Source organism: Sinohyriopsis cumingii, unplaced genomic scaffold, assembly GCF_028554795.1.
Source record: "Sinohyriopsis cumingii isolate HCF-2022 unplaced genomic scaffold, ASM2855479v2 utg002479l, whole genome shotgun sequence".
NCBI lineage: Eukaryota > Metazoa > Mollusca > Bivalvia > Unionida > Unionidae > Sinohyriopsis > Sinohyriopsis cumingii.
In genome coordinates, this window is record NW_028316224.1 from 800,001 (window position 1) to 805,000 (window position 5,000).

General features: G+C 33.3%; 2 non-coding genes across 2 annotated transcripts; both read left to right on the plus strand.

Moving 5' to 3' along the window:
- The first annotated feature begins 2,783 nt into the window (after positions 1-2,783).
- Positions 2,784-2,902, plus strand: LOC149770628 (5S ribosomal RNA). The gene has a single exon (XR_016418744.1). It is a non-coding gene; the product is annotated as a 5S ribosomal RNA (ribosomal RNA).
- A 900-nt stretch (positions 2,903-3,802) lies between these two features.
- LOC149770629 (5S ribosomal RNA) lies at positions 3,803-3,921 on the plus strand. Its single transcript, XR_016418621.1, has one exon. It is a non-coding gene; the product is annotated as a 5S ribosomal RNA (ribosomal RNA).
- The last annotated feature ends 1,079 nt before the right edge of the window (positions 3,922-5,000 follow it).

The window sequence follows — 5,000 nt, forward strand, 5'->3', positions numbered from 1 at the left end:
GATAGGACAGAAAGAGGAATAATAATAATAATAATAACAACAACAATAATGTCCTGAATCTGCATTTTAAGTCAATTTCAACATGGAATTCTCCCCTTATCTGGGTCAGAAAATGGATGAGTGACAAATATGAGTATCTGAGGCCAGTTTTGCTTCTTTTGGATTAGAACTTTGAATCAGTATACACTTTAGTTACTAATATTATACTGCACACAAACATTTGTACATCGGAAACGTTGAAGAGATGTGTGACTAATCAGCCCAAGAGTCTTGAAAACGCATCAAGACAACAAATTATGTTTTACAGTCGAAATGTTGTTCTCACTAGAACTGAAATCATTTAATTTCTACTTAAATGCCCGAAAAATTTACAATTAAAACTACAATAAATGTTTTATACCTAGTCCCGCACAGTGACGTTTATCTGATTCCCTGTACTCACCGAGAGCATTCTGTGTCATATGGATGCATATCAAATGAAGTGAAAAGTAATGGAATACTCGCTTTTTTATTTATCCCTATGCATCGTGGTGCCCACACCATGATGAGACGCTGTTTCAATAAACCTTTTTATATATGTTCTTTACTGTTCTTCCTTTTTCTTCTTGCTTTATCATACTGACACACGAGAGAGAGAGAGAGAGAGAGAGAGAGAGAGAGTATGCAACAAAGTTCGCATAACTTTATCAGCTATTAACATTAATTGTACTTCTGTGTAATTTTATTTTTAACGCGTTATCCTATAACGATTGCAAACAAGGGCAAAAACTCTACTGATCTTACTCGATAATTATACCATACTGAATTAATAAGTTTATCTCGTAAAAACGGATCATATATATATCCTGGGTGGCTGGGGGTGTTTTAAGATATGTGTGTGTCTTTTGTGATATATATATATATATATATATATATATATATATATATATATATATATATATATATATATATATATATATATATATATATATATATATACGTTTGTGTGTGTACATACATACATACATACGTGTATTATTTACATATAGTCTTGGATAATTTTAATTATTGGGATATGGATTTTAGATATCAACAGATACAAAGGAAACAAACGTTTCAATACATATAATGACATTTTCTTAAATTCTACATTGTATCATATTGACCTACTACTTGCTAGGCAAGCTGACTTTTATAAAATTTGCAAACTCCTTATATATATTTAAACTTACTTTTAGTATTCAACCAGAAAATCAGTACAGTGCAGAAAGATTGAAAATATTATTTCTTTCATATATATATATATATATATATATATATATATATATATATATATATATATATATATATATATATATATATATATATATGAGAGAGAGAGAGATGGGGGGATTCGGAATGGTTTAAACAGACTCTAAATTACACTGATAAAATGTACATCAGTCCAATGGTTAACATGATAGATTTCTATCAAGCTGGTTGCCCTATTGTACCCTTGAGCAAGACTACCCTCATTGCCTAATAAAACCAAGCAGTCTTTTGCCAGAACACCATAATGTGAACTTAGGCCATCTAAATCAAATTCCTATGTGAAATTTGCCAATATAAGCCAATACACTTTAATGCAAACTTAGCCAATCTAAACCAAATATCTTAATGGAAACTTAGCCAAACACCTTAATGTGAACTTAGCCCATCTAAACCAATGTACCATAATGTGAACTTAGCCCATCTAAACCAAGAAAAGAATAATGTGATATTGGCTCATATAAACAAAAACACCTTAATGCTATCTTAGCCAATCTAAACCAACCGACTTAATTTATTTTTATAAAGAATACAAAGTGAAAATTTAAATACTTTTCAGCATTATAAATGAAATCACAAATAGTCCATGAAAAGTTATATGACAAGTCCAAAAGGGTAGTGTTCCAAATGAATGCCAGTGGTTTTCTGAATGAAGTCCAATTTTGAATGTGCTGATGTAATAACAATCTTGACGTGTGGCGATGATGTAATTTAGAATGTCCTTGAATGAATTCATAATAGTCCCAAAATAGCGATTTTTGATATTTGGACATTAGTATTGGGGTGTATGGACATATTTGTTTTGCTTATCAAAACGTTGGAAATCGCCGACACCATGCGGTATCGGCATAGGCTGCTTACTAGCCACAGGGGGCTCGTATCATTGCTTACAATGAAACTATCAGTCGTACATATAGTATAAAATGTATGACTGTCAGTTCAATTGTGAGCAACGATGCGAGCCCCTGTGCTTACTAGCCTGCCATGCAAACTTGACCGACCTTTCATCGAGATATACCTGCATGAAATCGAGAGAAATACGATTTATTTTCTCAGAAATAATTCCGAGTATAACATCATTTGTCGTTAATGAAGCTGACTGACGAAAGAAAACGACAACCTTGATGAAATTTGACACGGAACTCGCCATTGTATTACTATTCAAATGACTGCACAAATATGGCAACCTACATGTCAGTGACATCGGCGATCAAATAAGCTCTTGCTTCTTTACAGATTGAAACTGAAGGGATGTATTGTCGTAAGCAGAGCTCTCCCCTGTCTCTAATATATATATATATATATATATATATATATATATATATATATATATATATATATATATATATATATATATATATATATATATATATATATATATATATATATATATATGTGTGTGTGTGTGTGTGTGTGTGTGTGTGTGTGTGTGTGTAATATATCTTTGTAACGACGAAGAGACAACCTATATTAGTCTTAAATTTGTACATACAAATGTCTACGGCCATACCACGTTGAAAACACCGGTTCTCGTCCGATCACCGAAGTTAAGCAACGTCGGGCCCGGTTAGTACTTGGATGGGTGACCGCCTGGGAATACCGGGTGCTGTAGGCATTTTTTAAATTTTTTTTTGGTTCCATCCTCACTGTGAGGATATGCGATCATATATGGCCAATATTTCTTGTTCACAAATCTGGTGCAAATTTTTCAGTTTCCTCTACCTCCAGGATCGAAATGGGCCGCCTCGTATGCCGTCCAGATCCTCCAAATTTCTTCTGATATTCCGGATTCAGCCTATAGCGAATAATTGCAACGTATGCAATCGATGTCTTTCATTTTGGATACTTGTCTGTGGTATTTCTTATTCAATAATTGATAGATATATTTGGAATGTATTATTTTTAATTATTTTAATTTATTTACCTGTTTTTAGCAGGGCACCAGTCTATCAGTGTGAAACTTGGCATCCCTTAGCGAATACTTCGAATATGGGCCATTGACAAAATAAATTGGTGTATAAATCTCTGTTTTGATTACAGTAAGTTTGGATGGATGTTCCCTGCTTCCACTTCCTTGCACTTTCTGTGTTTCCACAACTTTAACGTTTCCGAGCTGCAAGACGATATCCGTTTCAAATCAGATTCGAGTCCGTCTTTAAAGGTAGCTCATAGGCTGATGTCGATTATTTACCTATTGAATTAGTCAGTTGATACAAGATAAATAATAATAATAATAATAATGCCCAAAAACAACAAAAATGAACTGAATCTTCGTTTAAATGCATTGTTATTTAAGTCCATTTGAAGGTGTAAACCTCCGGTTAAGCAACTAATGTCCGAGTCCGAAAATGCCTGAATTACAAATTTGAATAATGTATGAAGGCAGTTTATCTATATAAGTTTTAATAAGTACACTTTAATTACTAATTTTACACGGCACATAAACGTAAACGTCTGTACATCGGAAACGGTGAAGAGAGAAGCGAATATAAGTCTTAAATTTACACACACTTGTGTCTACGGCCATACCACGTTGAAAGCACCGGTTCTCGTCCGATCACCGAAGTTAAGCAACGTCGGGCCCGGTTAGTACTTGGATGGGTGACCGCCTGGGAATACCGGGTGCTGTAGACTCTAATTTTTTTTTTTTCTTTTATAACTAAAAACAGTTGAAGTTTTTCTTTCTTTCTTTTATTGTAACTAAATTTACTTTATTCAATATAAATAATAAATAGAGCAATTTCTCGACTTTCATTTTCTCTTTTTCCTTAACTTTCTTCAATAATTCGGATCCTAAAAAAATCAAGTATAGGACCTGAATATAGCAAATGTTGCTTTGCACTTCTCTGCTCTTGGTTTCGATCCTTACTACTGGAATATGCGATCATAGATGACCAGTATTTCTTATTAACAAATTCGGTTCAATTTATCCAGTTTCCTCTACTTTTACTACCACAACAAGCTGCCTCCTTTCACGTCGAAATACTTCCTTCAAGTTTCTTCTCATATATTCCTGGTGTAGTCTCTAGCGCAGAGTTGCAAAATATGCGATCAATGTCTTTCATTTTGGGTACTTATTTGTGGTATTTCTTATTCACTAATTGATTGATAAATATGGAATGTATGAATTGTGAGAATTTTTTATATTAATTTATTGATTGATTGATTTCTTTTACAGCAGGGCCTCAGTCTGCCAGTGGGAAAATTGGCATCCTGTAGCGAATACTGTAAATATGGGCCATTGGCTAAATAAATTGGGTTGTAAAATTCTGTTTTGATTACAGTAAGTTTAGATAGATATTCCATGCTTCCACTTTCTGTATTTCCACAACGTTAACTTCTACAAGTTGCAAGAAGAGATCCTTTGCAAATCTGATAAGACCCTATTTTTAAAGTTAGCTTATAGGCCGGTGTCGCTTATTTTAACCAAATGATAGGACAGAAAGAGGAATAATAATAATAATAATAACAACAACAATAATGTCCTGAATCTGCATTTTAAGTCAATTTCAACATGGAATTCTCCCCTTATCTGGGTCAGAAAATGGATGAGTGACAAATATGAGTATCTGAGGCCAGTTTTGCTTCTTTTGGATTAGAACTTTGAATCAGTATACACTTTAGTTACTAATATTATACTGCACACAAACATTTGTACATCGGAAATTTTGAAGAGATGTGTGAATAATCAGCCCAAGAGTCTTGAAAACGCA